We start from the raw sequence: 16,133 nt of genomic DNA on the forward strand, positions 1-16,133 counted from the left end.
CAGTTAGCCTGGCCGCCAACACACCCTTGATCCTGTGGTTCTTCATCACTGACTCTCACTCCTCTGAACAACTTTCACAAAACTTTAATATCAACTGCTTTTTTTTTTTAATACCATCCAAATCTCTTCTCTCTCAGAAAATGTCAACTGCCTTCTCCCCTGAGAAAAATAAGGTCAATAGGCAAGATTCTCCCCCTAAGCTTCCTTGGGTTTCCCTACTTCCCCATCCCCACCCTGTCTACAGAGGGGTTCATATTAGCATCTTTCTGTCTGACATTTCTCTTCAGCCTGGGAAGCTGTTGGTAACCATTTTCTGTTACACAGAATAGAAAGAAGTGAGGGTTAGTTATAACTAGAGAGAAGGTTGGAGCAGAGGTATATGAATAAGCAGAGACAAGAAGAGAGGAGTTTCACGTCACCCTCTAATATTACTGTCCTCAGTTTCCTTCTGTTCATAATGTCCAGCTCAGTTGAGGGATGTTTCAGAATCCTTCCTACAACATTTCATCTTTTGCTTACTTGGGTTTCTGCTGCACGACACAAAACATCTTAACTAACATAACCACTATAAAAATTTCTAAGTTTAGGAGACGGTATGGATTGCATTTTGTTCCCCCAAAAGATATATTCAAGCCCTAATCCCCAGTACCTGTGAATGTGATTTTGTTGGGAAATAGAGTCTTTGCTGATATAGTCAAGTTATGATGAGATCATACTGAATCAGGATATGCCCTAATCCAATGTCTGCTGTCACTATAAGATGAGGAAAATTAGGACACAGACACACAGAGAAGAGGATGCCATATGAAGACGTAGGAAAAGAGTCTCAGAGGGAAGACAGCAATGTGAAGACAGCGGCAGAGATTAGAGCGATGCACCTATAAGTCCAGGGATGTCAAGCATTGCTAGCTATTACCAGAAACTAGGAGAGAGTCATGGAACAGATTTTCCCTCAGCCTCTGAAGGAACCAACAGTACTGGCACTGATTTTGGACATCTAGCCTCAGAACTGAGAGAATAAATTTCTGCTGTCTAAGCCACTCAGTTTGTGAAAGGTTACAGCAGCTCAAGGAAACTAATACAAGAGAAAATATTATTCTGGGTTTGGAGCTGAGGACACTGAGGCTAAACGTGGAAGTGACTGGCTTAAAGCGAAGTCAAATATCTGGCAAGAAAATAGCTGACCATGTCCTGTGATATTTCTTTCATGCCATCCAAGTAGCACAACTGAGAAACTTTCATTGAATCTAATACATCTTGTCTTATTCTGTGATTGACCTCCTGCTTCCAGGTAATAACTAGTTTATCTTTATTTTAATCAATCAATTTTATAAAGAATAAGAGATAAAACATTATTAAAAGCCAAGGTGTTAAGCAAGAAAGCTGTAATGTAAAATGCTGTGACCATTACAGGTGACCATTACATTACAGTTTACATTTTGTGAAATCTCAAGGTAGCACTCAGCAGTGATAATATTAAATGCGCCATTGCCTAAGCTGTCACATTGTTAAGCCACGTTAAAAATACACCAGGCCTCACTGAATCTTTAAGGTTTTTTGCACTCTGGTTTTCTGATAGATTTTGGATCATATTAAAGTATCAAAGTTTTACTTTTCAATAAGAACATAAGATACATTGACAGTCACTATGAGGGATATAAAGGGAGTGAAAGAACAGTCATTTCTTGCATGCAGGTTATGTGCCAAGCATTGTGCTAAACATTTTTGTATCTTTACCTCTACTCCAAGTAGTACATATTATTATTCCCACTTTAAAAAGAAACTGAATCTCAGAGATGCTATATTATTGGTCTTAAGTCATGTAGGTCATAAGTAGTAGAGCTGGGTGAGATATCTGTCTGTGACCATAACCGATATCCATTCCATTCTACTGAGATGAGAACTCAGTACATAGGCTTCCAGCTCATGAATGAAAAGGATGAAAATGCAGGCTTAAGAAATAAAAAGACATAGCAGTGCAGAAACATGAGAAATTGTGCTAGGACTAGATTAGATTTTTTAAAAGTTTCAGGAAAATAGCAGATGGAATGGGATTAATGTCTAAAGAAAGATGACGCCATCACCCACGACTTCAGAGAAAAATATGGGTGTCCCCCCACTCTGGAGTAAATCAACAAAAGGAACAGTAAAGCGACATGGGGGTGATCATAGGATAATTTAATAAAGAGTTTTCTGAGACAGTTGTCTCCCTTCTCCATGAAAACAGAATGGGTGGTAGCCATTGTTTTTGACCTCAAAAAGAAGACTGTGACCTTCTCCATAAAGATGGCTACCTGTCGAGGGAGATCCCTAGTGAAGATGGTGGGACTCAACAAAGAAGCAGAGCCTGATGGAACACTGGTTCTCCCTAATAGAAAGAGAGGAAAAAGCAAAAGTTCCACCCCAGACCAAGGCTCTCCTTACTGTGCAATATGGACGTCCCCAAATTGTCTGCATGCTCCTGTAATGGATACCGTGTTGTGACACAATCCTTTTGGGATTGAAAAACTCATTCCCCCAGTGCTGGGAGTGTCACTCAAGAATGGGCTTCAGTTGTCTACACTTTTGGGGGAGCACCTTAGGCTGAAGAAAGCTGCTCACCAAAATCATGTCCCCTTTCTTCCAGCAGTCTGTCCCTTCCAATGACTGGTACATACAAGACTATAAAGACCTAACCTGTTTGGCCAACTTGAGGCAACCATGAACGGCTTCTCTAGGTTTAGAACTCCCTGTGGAGTTGACTAAACTTTTCAGAATTATGGCCCAAATTCTCCCTTTACCCCGCACCCCCTTATTTTGTTTTCTTTCCCAACAGGAGTTAATCTTGAGAGCAAATCCCAATTTCTCATGCTTATTTACGTCACAGAGCTGGCTTTCTGAGAAACCTAATCTGCACCACTCTCTAACACACACCCTACAAAAAATCTTCTGTTAGTGTGCTCAATTTACCTGGATTTACTGGTCATTCCCCCATTCAAGGGAGAGGCTTATTGGGCAACTAAGACTTCTCAACAGCAGAGGAAAGCAGCATAATCACACTAATCAAACATTTTCACTTATAAATATGCATGTTCAACTATGAAAATCAACAGATGTTTGAGAAAAAGCAACCCTATGAATGACAGTCACAAGAAACTACAGAACAATTGAGTATAGAAGAAACAGGTAGAGATTCAGAAGCAATTTTTCAAAGTATATGATTCAGAAACTGAAAAAGGTACTTCATACATCAACGGAGATACAAACCAAGATCAGAGAAAAATGATTTCTTAAAATTTGAAATATGATTATGAAATTATAAAAGAAATTCTGAATTTAAAGACAATCTTAAAAAGGAAACTTGAGAAGATCAAGCGTAGAAAAAAATAAGACCACAAAAAATGGAAGAGGGTAGAAATATTGAGTTGTAGAAATACAGGAAGTTGTCAAAGAGAAAATTAAAATAATGGGAGGAACAGATTATTAAAAATTATATACAAAATTTTTCCCAAGCTGCAAAAAGATACAAGTTTTCACTGAGAAAAGTCTGAAGAGACAAAAATGATTCCTGGAGAAAATATCATGAACTTTCAGTACTCTAATATGAAACAGAAAAGCATAAAAGCTTTAAGGAGAAAAAAGCTTTCCACAAGAGACATCCGATGCAAAGACTGGACAGTGCCGTGAATGAAGAATGAACTCCCATTGTGCTCAGCCACTGAGATGTGGGGTTTGTTTCTAATAACAGCTAGGATTGTGTTAACATAAAAATAAACTCCACGAATTTGATAAGTCAAGCAGTAGCAATTAAGTGGATTATTTAAAGTGATAAAAACAAGCAAGAAAAGCACCAAGTTTATAAATATTACAACTAATAATAATAGTGATGATCATGATGACGAGGATGAAGATGATGATGATGATGATAATGGCAGCAAAATCCAAAGGCAGAGAAGGAAGGGGAGGTAGTATAAATGTGTTAAATTCCTCATCACAGTGGGGGGTTAAAGGTGAAGAGATACTATATAAATCTGACAAATTGGGAAACAGATGAAGAGATATAATAATTTCCATTACAGTAGTAACTGCCATAAAACTTAAAACCCGTTAACCCTGTTGTCTGTGAAGAGTACAACTATCGGTGAAAGGAGATGACTGCTTTCTATTTTACTCTCCTTTGTCCAGCTCAATATCCTTTTTCCCATGTGCATGCATTACTTTTAAAATGTAAACATGTTTATTCTATTTTGCAAAAATAAATAAGGTACATCCATTCAATGGAACACTATCCTGCAGATAAATTGAATGAAATCACACAGCATTTACAGAAGTGGAGAGAAAACTTAATATATTGTTAGGAGTGAGCGAAATAAGCTACCCAGTGATGGATATAAAATGAACTCAAGTGTGTAAATAAAACTGTACAAATAAGCAAACATACATATAATAGGAGGAGTAGAAAGGGAGAGAAGAAAGAGAAAGAGAGCGATAGAGACAGAGACAGAGGATACAGAAGAGAACTCCTCATGAGGAGGTAATCAGAGAAGGTCCAAGCCTCCGCCAGGAGTGAATGTGCCCGGAAAGGAAGGGCAAGGTCTGCTGGCACCTGGACATCCACAAACGATAGAAATGACTGCAGTAGAGCAGGGCTGTCAATAACCCAGGATTTCCAGAATAACGATCGCTTGTTCCCTGGGTTTGAGATTTCCTGGATGTGGGTATTAGTGTACAATAAGTAAATTTCAAGTTTCTTTAATGAAAAACATAAATTACTTTTACATGCTGACTAATATAGCTACTCAAAACACCATATGTTGTGAATTTTAAGGAATTGGCTTGCTGACATTTTCTTCAGGGGAAAACTTACATTTAAATGTGTACCTTATTTTTATTTATTTATTTATTTATTTATTTATTTATTTATTTATTTTAAGGTATTTAGTTTTTTTGTTTTTCTTTTTTTAAATTTTATTATTTTTTTAACATCTTTATTGAAGTATAATTGCTTTACAGTGGTGTGTTAGTTGCTGCTTTATAACAGTGAATCAGCTATATATATATATATATATCCCCATATCTCCTCCCTCTTGCGTCTCCCTCCCACCCTCCCTATCCCACCCCTCTAGGTTGTCACAAAGTAGTGAGCTGATCTCCCTGTGCTATGCAGCTGCTTGCCACTAGCTATCTTTTTTACATTTGGTAGTATATATAAGTCCATGCCACTCTGTTTTATCTGAAATAGCATAAAAAAAGAATGTTTTTTTAAAACTTAAGTGGCCATACTGTAATTGTGATTCAATGTTAAATTAATCATATCCAAACTTCTTACCAGAATTATTCATTTTACTCTTTTCAACTCATATGAATGTAATCTAGTTTCATTTAGCCAAATTTCTCATTTTTCAATATAAAGCAGCAGACCTAGAATCTGGCAGCTATAAGTAGGTTGTTTTGTGGTTGTTTTATTTTCTTTTTCCCCCCGGAGAAATTCTGAAAAGATGTGATGATATTGTTGGTCAAAACATAATTGATAATGTTCTGGCCAGTAAATCGAAGCTAGATATACAGTAGATCCAGCTTTATTTCTTTCTACAAGCAACTAAAGTTCACCAACAAAAAAGAAAAAACCAAGTGAGTGTTGAATAATGCTTTTTACTCAAGTGATTCAATGTTTTAGGCTGTGAAATAGACTAGTATTTCAGCAGTAGTCCAACAAGGCATGCTAGACAAGAACTGTGTCTTCAGCAACCTCAGTAAGCAATTCTGAACGACTGTGCAGTGAATATCATACTAGGAACAATCATAAATGTGCAGAAGCCTGAGGTCTTGTAGCAATTTATAATACACAAATCCTCCATTACACCAACATATGTTCAGTGGCAGAGGGTGGCAAAAGCTGTCATCGGCTTCTGTTATCATAGAGACACGCTGTCTACTAATTCCCTGATTGAGATGTGGAGCAATAAGCCAGATGAAGGCAGTGCGCTGTTCAGGAGATGAGGATAATAGGGTGCCAGTGTGGATACAGCAGCAGCCTGGACGGAGGTGACACTGACAGCTCTGTGGTGAGCTCTGCTGCAGATGCCACATTTGTCACTTTGAGCAGTTCCATCATGTCATTTCTGAGTCACCCTTAGCATCAAACCGCAGAACATAATCACCAACACAATGGCTCTGGAAGCCTGCTAATTCCCTGGCGATGGGATGAAGCTTAGCTGAACTGATCCTGCCCGGCTCTGCGCGCCTTGTGAAGGGAGCCGCCGCATCACGGGAAATTGAGAAGAGATCTGAAACTGAAGAGAACCTGCAGCAGTGTCTGTGAGAGTGCGGAATATCTTCAGTGACAGAAAGGAGAAGAAATGAGGAAGAGACAGAAAGCAGAGCCTCAGGAATGTGCAGTGACAACATTGGCTTCCGGGAGACAGAAGGGCAGACAAGTAACCCCGGAGTGCAGAAATCAGCGGGGGTGATTTTTATAGGAATTTCAGCCTATTTACTCCAGTTCTGGAGAATGATAATGGTCGGCAGATTCTTTTCCCTGTTATGCTTAATGTAATTGATATCGATCACCAAAGCTCCTCTCCCACTCTTTCTTTCACTCTCTTCAGTAAAGAAATTTCAACTTATTTCAACCCAGTATTTGTCACATGTTCGCAATATGCCTGACAACGTGCAAGGGAGCATGAGAATGCAAAACAAGACCTGCATGCTTCCTGCCTTAGGGACTCCAGTAATTTTGGAACGACATGATCCATGAAATGTTTGGAGAAGGACAGAAGACAGGATATAATCGAGTGTCACAGAATGTATTAGAGGAAATAAGTGCCATGGCAGGTCAGGAAAGGTGGAGATCAGATCTTGGACCAGGTACAAAAGAGGTACAAAATGCACCATGAAGGACTCAGGTAGAAAGGAAACAGCACACAATACATTCAGTAGGTGAACCTTTTCATAGCGGAGATAGTGAGGACCCTGGAATGCCCTGTATACTCTTTTTTTTTTTTTAATTTTTATTGGAGTATAGTTGATTTACAATGTGTTAGTTTCAGGTGTACAGCACAGTCAATCAGTTATACATATACATATATCTACTCTTCTTTAGATTCTTTTCCCATATAGGCCATTACAGAGTATTGAGGAGAGTTCCCTGTGCTGTACAGTAGGACCTTATTAGTTATCTATTTTATATAGTGGAATTGACATACACACCTTGTATACTCTTGTGGGATAGAAAAGTAGATGCTGCCCCTATAAATATGGTCACTGTGGATGACAGTTGCAATGCTGAAGGCTTGATGCCTATGGATCTGGCCACTGAAAAGTATGCTGATCACAAAGAATACCATTAATGAATGGTATTGAATGGTCTATCTTAAACATGAAAAAGCTGAGACAAGGAGATTTTATAAATGGGCTGATGCTGCTTATCTTTCTTCTAATTTTAAGTACCAAGATTATTAGTGAGGAATCAGGAGTCTTCCCTTAAATCTTGAATGACATATTTTTTTGGAACATTGGAGACCCAAAGAAAAGGCCGATTATGGAATGAACTCAAACCTTGTAATAAAATAAGAGCAGTTTAATAAAAAAAAGTCACCTTAATTATAATTATAAGCTCAGGCTTAAGTAGATGCTAGGAGGGTATAAGAGCAACTGTGACACCTGCCCCCCTGCATTAATTACAAGTAAGTGTGCACATCCGTAGTCCACAGCCGGCACAAGGGAGACTTACTGTGCGCCCTAAGATAAGCAAACGGGCAAAAACAGTCACTCTGTCTAGCTCTAGTCCACAAAATCAGTGAGGCCTCGGGTCACCAATCCTGTAAGTTACTGACTGTATAAAGAAAATGGTTTTATCCCTGACTGTTGCAATATTGATTATATTATGACACTTGCAGATATGATAGGCATATAAGAAAACTATTGTTTTTCCATGATGAATAAACTAGGTATAGCCTCAATATCCCTGGCAATTTTTCTCTCTCACCTTTTGACTGGTTTCCACGTTAGCATGCAGAGAGCTGAAAAATGAGTGTAGCTTCAACCTTAACAATAATAATCATAAAGTTTCAGAAGTAGATAAACAGCAACTCTTCTGGAACGCATCAGAGAGCTGGCTCAAAATCTAAAGAGAGAGAGGCACCAGCAGGGAGAAGACGGAGTGCCAGCACTGCCCTACCAGGGCAAGATGCAGCCAGTAAGAAGAGCTCAGCTAAGGTGACTGGCAAATTGGTGGAGACCCTGCCGAGATAGAGTGAAGACCCTGGGGCCCCAGGTACAGAGGGAGTCCACAACTTCTTGCAACACTTTTCTACATGAATCCTACTAGGCACTCAGAGAAGTAATGAGAGAATCCTAAGAGTCTCCTTTGTGTAGAGCTGGGGGAGGAAAACAGTAGCCACTGAAGGAGAAGTGAGCCATTTCACCAGGAGCCTTCTCCACTAACTCCCTTGTGGGACAAATTCCTTTATCTGTGTGCGGGGTGAGGGAGAGGAGTGGAGGAAGGGAGAGATACCTGAGGATCCAGGCCTATAGCTGCAGTTGCAGGAGGAGCAGTGCACTGAGAAGTCTGAATACCCTAGGATTTAAGAGTATGGTGTCTGCCTAAAACTAGGGCTTTTCCAGAACATCGGAGGTCGCTCCCCCTACAATCCCCACAACACACATACACTCATTGCCAGGTCAGCAGGTGACATGTAACTTATAGGCAAGAGATAGACCCTCTCTTAGGTGTAGCTCACCAGGAAGAACTAAAAGCTAGAGGATGGAGAGGACATTGTAGAAAAGCCCCCTGGCAAACCAGCTCACACGCTAAACACAATGTATTTCTAGAGGAAGTTTAAAACTGTAGTGCCCTGAGGGTGGCCATAGCATAACAAACTTCAAACCTGCTCAATGCCTAATTAGATTAGCTCAACTCTACCAGAAATAAAGGCATGCCCATTTCCAAGTGTGAAAAATATTTACCTCAGTCTCTACAATTCTAAAAGAGGTGTCTGGCTTTCAACAACAAAAACTGGAAAGCATACAAAAAGGCAAAACAAAACAACACTCTCAAGGAAATAAGCAATCATCCAAACCAGACAGATATGCCACAAGTCTTGGAACATCTGACAAGGAATTTAATAACCATGATTAGTATGTTAAAGGTTCTAATGGGAAAAGTAGACAGCATGCAAGACCAGATGATAATTTTAGCATAGAGAGGAAGACTTTTAGTAAAAATCAAATGGAAATTAGAAATGAAAACTACAACTTCATCAGAGATAAGATTGCCTTTGAGGGGATTGTTAGTAGACTCCAGAAAGGTGAAGAAAATGTTAGTGAACTTGAGAAACCTATAGAAATTACCTAAACTGAAAGAACATCCAAGAGCTGTGGTACAATACCATACAGTCTAAATTTTGTGTAATTGAAAACACAGGAGAAGGGAGAACATGGCAGAAGAAACATTTGAAGAACTAAATACCTATTGAATTGTTTTAATTGGCAAGCCAGCCCTTCTAAAGGCTGAATGTCCTTAAAAAACTTCTCTGCAGATACTCTAATTCATTTCCTAAATGCTATTGTCTCTGTATATTCCTTTGACAAGTGATGAATAACAGAAAGACTAAACTGCAGATCTGCAGATCTAGTTTTTGTGTCAGCTACTTATCTTTTTTATTTTTTTTATTTTTTTTAGCTACTTATCTTTCTTGATGCAGATCTTTTTATGGTGTTTGGGCCAAGGACAATAAATGTGAAAAATCTCTGTCTTAGATATAAAACAAATCAGATTATAAAATGTCCTAAGGAGTTGTACAGCAAAGAAACGTGCTTAATATTTTTCAACCCAGTATTTCCTAAATCTGTTTGACCTTGTACCTCTTCTTTATACATAATATTCATTAAAATTGTATAAAATTAATGTTAAGATGAATCAACTTGGAGTAATTATACATGGGAGCTTGGTTGCTCTCTATTTTCCTTCTTTCTTCGGTGTATTTTGGTTTTCTAAGGCCTTGTATGAACTGGCCCTCAGCTGTTTCTCAAATTGCATCTTCCTTTGGTCTGCATCTCACTCACTATATTTTAGTCACGGGCTTCTGTTGTCCCTTAAACATGCTAAGCTCATTTCCTCCTTAAGACCTTTACACGTTTTGTTATTTCTGTCCCCAAATGTTTTTCTGTCAGGTGTTTGTGTGACTTGCTCTCATTTTATTCGGAACTCTGGCAAACACCACCCATTCTGGCAAATCCTCACGAGCAGCCCTTTCTACATTACCATCTCCCTGCATCACTCTTTATCCATTTATTCTGTTTTATTGTTCTTCATAGCATTATTATTACCTACTGTTATACTTTGCATTCATTTTTTTCTCACCTGACTGCTATAGAAGAATGTAGATTCTATAAGGTCCCGAACTTTATTTTCTATCTTAATCACTACATCCCCAATGCCTAGAATGGTACCTGGTATCAATCTAGAATGACAAGCACTTATAAACTTATAAAAATGTTTGAAAGAGTGCAAGATTAATGAATCAGTCTGAACTGCCTCTGTGGGGTCTGCATTCTTCTTTGATCCATCCCTAATTGGCCCAGCTAGCCTATGACATATCAGAGGTGATACACTAATTAGGAAACATTCTCTGTCTCTTAGTCTTAATTGTTAAAAGATCAGTCATTACGGTGTAAAGAATCTTTGACTTCAACAACTATAATTTTATTGCTCTAATTCTTTTCTTTTTAATTGATCTTGCACTAATTTAGGCAATGTAGGGGCCTCTGAAAATGTGCTCCACTGATATCTTTCATAAAAGATCATATGAGCCTGATTTGAATGATGTTGTGTAGCTTTCCCTAATTTAAGGAAAGAAAACGTTATCTTACTTTGGGAGATTATATACTCCTTTTCAAAAAATGGATTGTGGTTATTCATTCTCATATCCCCTGGACTGAGCAGTGGGGTTAAATTTAGCCTGGTATCTTGTAACAAAATGAAACTAACCATAATGTTGCTATTAACTTGTGTTGCTTTTATAACTACTACATGTAAAGGCTGACCCTGTCAGTTCAGTGCGCCAGACAGCTTTTTAAAAAACACACACACAAGTGCCCAAACCTCATTTCCGGGGACTCTGATTTAAGTAGTGTGGGGATGAACTCAGGCATGGGCGTTTTTAGAGCTCTACGCATTGATTCTAATATGTAGCCAAGATGGTAGGCCAATGGTCTAGCTCGTGGATAAATTACAGCATATATAAGGCAGTTGAAATCAGGGAAGATGCAATCAGGGCAGGCTGCAACTATGACGACAAGCTGGAATGAGGAGAGGAAAGTTTCAGACAAGACCAGACAATAAAACAGTTGCTTATGTAGAGAGCACTGACACACTAGTCAATCACAGAATGCTTGGGGTTCTAATTGCCCAGGACTGTGTGAGAAAACTAGTTCTCCTCAGGCCAGGAGAAAACCATAGGCTTCTATTCTTTATATTCTAAACACTCTCAGTTTTCACCTCTAATGGTTAAATGGCCCATATTCCAATGCCAGTCTTGGTTTCTGTGAGGGTGCTGGCATCTCCTCCTGCTTTGAAAAGCTCTCCAAGGCTGTTTTCACATGGAGTCTCATAGTATGTTCATGACTTCAGGGGTCCAGCAGGCACACCCAAGGATGCTTCATCTGGTACATCTGCTGGTCCTCCAGGTTCCTCTATCTCTAGAGTTGGAGCAGAAGAGTAATTCAGGTTCAAGTTCCTGGCATCTTGGTCTGTTCTCATCTCTTAGTTGTCTCACCCTAAATCATCTTGACTGTAACTAAATAATTTTAAGCTACCAGTAGAAAAGCATTTTTGTACATTTAGAAGCTATGAACCTTTTTTTCTTTTTTCTTTTCCTTTTTATCTAACTCTAGTCTATCTGTCTGTCTATCTACCCATCCATCCATCTCTCTGTCTAATCTATATTTCTATATATAGATGGATACAGACATCCTTATATATGAAACTTATATAAGGAATTTATTGCCTTGTATTCTTCCAAAAATGGAAGAATATTAAAGTACATATGGCAGAACAAAATATTAAAAGCTCTATATCAATTATGAGACTAGATAAAATGAACACATAATGAGCATCTGTGGTATAATAAAATTGTCTCTAATCTTTGTCCCCAGTTCCTGGCACAGAGCTTCAAAAACTCTTGGAATTGCCTGAGTGATGAGTGTCTTTGTTATGCTGATGAAGTGACTTGGGTGGGGGGGGTGGTTTACCTTTCTGGCTTCTGGATGGGGGCTGGTCACCAGAAAGACCAACCATATGATTAAGGGTTGGAACTTTGGGGGCCAGCCTGACCTCTGAGGAGGGAGTGGAGATTGGAGATTGAATTCAAGTACCTGGCCAATGATTTACTTGATCTTGCCTAGGTGATGAACTCCCAATAAAAACTCTGAACTCAAGACTCAAGAGAAGCTTCCTGGTTCATGGACATACCATGAACTGGGACAGTAGTAGACAATGACCCTACAGGTACAGAAGCTACTGTGCACAGACCTTACCATTTGCACTTCTTTATCTGGCTGTTTATTCTTATCTTTTATAGTAAAATGGTAATTATAAGTATATTGCTTTTTTGAGTACAGAGTCTTTTTAGCAAAATATCAAATGTGAGAGGGTTGTGGGAAGCCCCTTTTTGTAGCTGGCTGGGTTGAAGTGCAGGGGGCTTGGAGACATCCAAGACTTGCAGCTGGCATCTAAAGTAGGGGCATTCTTGTGAAGGATTTTGCTCCTAACCTGTGGGTCTGTCCAGTTAGTTACTGTCAGAATTGAATTGTTCATGTAAATACATACAAGTATTTACACAAACACTTAGTCTTTCATTCATAGCCAATAACTTTAGATTCAATCACTATTATAATATATTAAAATATTTCTTTCCAAAAATAAGGACCATATTTAAATATTATAATAGTGACTGACACTAAAGTTATTGGCCATGAATGAAAGATTAAATGTTTGTTTAAATTCTTGTGTTTTATAGGCAAATTTTCTATTAGGAAGTTACATTCTTACACCAATTCTCTGACACCAACTGGGTGTCCTGCAATTCATTTGTTTATTCCTTCCTGATTCAAAAGTAAAGTAATTTCTTGCATACATTTAAGAAAGATGAAGAAGTAAATCTCTTGAGCTTTTATGAATTATTTATCTTTTCTAAAACTTATGACCATTGAAAAACTAACTTATTTTAAATGTTTTAAATATTTTCTTTTTATATTTTCTCTTATTTAAGCAGTTGAAAAGTGTTGATTTTGCATTTAGATTTTTCACTTCTTATTGTCAAATTTTAGGGTAACATTTTATAATAAATAGATCTATACTACTCTTTAAAGTAAAATAATAATAGTGAAAATTTTGGAGAATTAAATTCAGTAAACATGAACTCTCATTCTCCTATTCATTATCTTCCTCTTAAATATTCTTCTCTTTACTCTGGCTCCTGCACAAGAGAGATGTGGTACAGATGGAAAAATAATGCAAAGCCAGAGACAAAGAGAAAAGTTGTGATTCCAGGAGTGAACAAGCAAAGCTAACAATTACTGTTTTAAGTGAAAGGATTATAAACTGGATATTTTTTAAAAAAAGAAAAAAGGGAGCTAACAGCCCATTAAAAAAAAAAAAAGCACACATTAAAAACGATAATGAAGAAGAAACAAATATATATTTATATTCATATGTTTATCTATAGCTATAGATATACATATCTGTACTCCACAGTCTGTGTGTGTGTGTGTGTGTGTGTGTGTGTGTGTGTGTGTGTGTGTATGTATAGAGAGAGAGAGAGAAGGAAATGAAAATATTTGTCAGTGAATTTGAGAACTAGAAACATTTTGAAATAGGCTCTTTCCCAAATTACAAAATTGGGCTTTTAGAATGATGAGAGTCAGCATAGTGTGGTTTTTAAAGCGTGAGTTTTGAAATCACACATTTTGAACATTGGGGCTCTGTGAATCTGTGCAAGTTACATTTCTCGGCTGTAGTTAACTCATCTTTGAAAACTGGGGATATTGTGATCACTGGGGTGAGGATTACTGATACGTAAAACACCCAGCTCATCATTGGCACTTGTGAATGATAGTGAATTTGGCCTGGCTGATTCCAGACCTCACAGTCTATGGATACAAATGAGGATGTGAGAAGCCAGACTTTTGCAAAGATTGCCATGGACTATGTGTTACATCCTTTCATCTTTCTAAGCATGAAAACAAAGGACAGAGTTTGTTTAAAATGATTTTTTTAAGCTGTTAACCTTTTTATCCCAAGCTCCATGCTTCCCTGAGGCTGAACCACATAGGTCCATGCTTTTCCAGGGCTGCACACTTGGTGTTAATGCACTCTGTTGCATGATCACCGTGAATAAAGGGAGCTCCTTTCTACTTCTGATTTTTCTCGGGGAATCGTGTCAAAATGGTGTAGGAGAGGCAAGAGGGAAACTCCAATTTCAATCCATGCAATTAAAGAACATTTAAAACTATTTAATTGGGTCTGGATTAAAGACATGACATTGTCTCCACCTATTTCTGTGGTTCAACCGTTCATCATCTATTTGTCTTTGAACCAAGCCTCTAGGAATTGGGGGCCCCTGAAGTAGGAATACAATGCTAAGCTGAATTTGAATAAGAGTACTTGAAGCAATATCTTCTGATGTTTCTTAAACTGTCAGGTGATATAACAAAGTCAATGAAAATATCCTCACAAATTGTCACTACCCATTCATTTCAAGAGAAATGCTTAGAGGAGTAATTATGTCTACTGATTTTATTTATTAAAATAATCAATTACTTCTTGAAATTATCATATTTCAAGAAAAACAAAATGTTTGGCTCTTGCTTTTTTTTTTTTTTTTAATTTTACACTTTATTTATTTATTTATTTTTGGCTGTGTTGGGTCTTCGTTTCTGTGCGAGGGCTTTCTCCAGTTGTGGCAAGTGGGGGTCACTCTTCATTGCGGTGCGCGGGCCTCTCACTATCGCGGCCTCTCTTGTTGCGGAGCACAGGCTCCAGACGCGCAGGCTCAGTAGTTGTGGCTCACGGGCCTAGTTGCTCCTCGGCATGTGGGATCTTCCCAGACCAGGGCTCAAACCCGTGTCCCCTGCATTGGCAGGCAAATTCTCAACCACTGCGCCACCAGGGAAGCCCTGGCTCTTGCTTTTAAAGTCAACTTTTTTCATAGTCTGACTTTGTGAAACATCTCAAAATTAAACAAAATGTTTCTTAGACTTGAGTCATTTTCCCTAATCCTAGAGTGAGTGTAAGTCTAGAAAAGTTTATGCAATTTAGTTTTCATGCATTTGCCAAGTTAAGTGAATCTTAATGTAAAGGTCAGTTAATATTAACTATTCTAAGAAGCAAGCTGAACAAATCTGGGTTCAGACCTCCTCTTAATTACTTTGCAGTTTATTCTCTTGACTGTGTGTTTAACTAAAAGCACCATGAGCGCTGGATGTGCAAAAAAATAAAACTCCCTTCCCTTGACTTAATCTTTCTGAAACTACTCTAACGACATGGTGTCACAGTTGGGCTTTTTTGGATAATCTTTTTTTTTATTATTTATTTTTATGGCTGTGTTGGTCTTCATTTCTGTGCAAGGGCTCTCTCTAGTTGTGGCAAGTGGGGGCCACTCTTCATCGCGGTGCGCGGGCCTCTCACTATTCGCGGCCTCTCTTGTTGCGGAGCACAGGCTCCAGACGCGCAGGCTCAGTAGTTGTGGCTCACGGGCCCAGTTGCTCCGCGGCATGTGGGATCTTCCCAGACCAGGGCTCAAACCCGTGTCCCCTGCATTGGCAGGCAGATTCTCAACCGCTGCGCCGCCAGGGAAGCCCCCTTTTTGGATACTCTTGCTGGTTATATAAAGTATATCTTCTAGGCTGGGATCAACATGTACACCTGCACTTAACTTTCTAAAGCTTCATATTCCCTTTCTGTCTGTAATGAATGGAAGGCACCATCAACTCTGGAAAGAAACAGCCTGAAAAATATTGGCAATCCAAGCTCACCATGCAATTTAAATTTCAAAGTGCACAAGAGCTTTTGAGGAGAATTTTATTTAATTATATTTTCCCCAAGAAGTATGCTTTGTAAAAAAATCTGTACCATGTCTTCTGTTTTATTTATT

The 16,133-nt window shown here is 38.5% G+C and overlaps 2 long non-coding RNA genes across 3 annotated transcripts in view; both read left to right on the forward strand.

Annotated features, from left to right (window-relative positions):
* The window catches only part of LOC309651652, a 647,179-nt gene that overhangs the window by 442,428 nt on the left and 188,618 nt on the right, over nt 1-16,133 (forward strand). The gene's annotated exons all lie outside the window — the stretch shown is intronic.
* Nucleotides 5,036-15,583, forward strand: LOC309651666. The gene is made up of 3 exons (XR_014258293.1): nt 5,036-13,760; nt 13,791-14,835; nt 15,155-15,583. It is a non-coding gene; the product is annotated as an uncharacterized lncRNA (long non-coding RNA).

This window comes from Balaenoptera physalus (genome assembly GCF_965194825.1).
Source record: "Balaenoptera physalus genome assembly, chromosome: 21".
Lineage (NCBI taxonomy): Eukaryota > Metazoa > Chordata > Mammalia > Artiodactyla > Balaenopteridae > Balaenoptera > Balaenoptera physalus.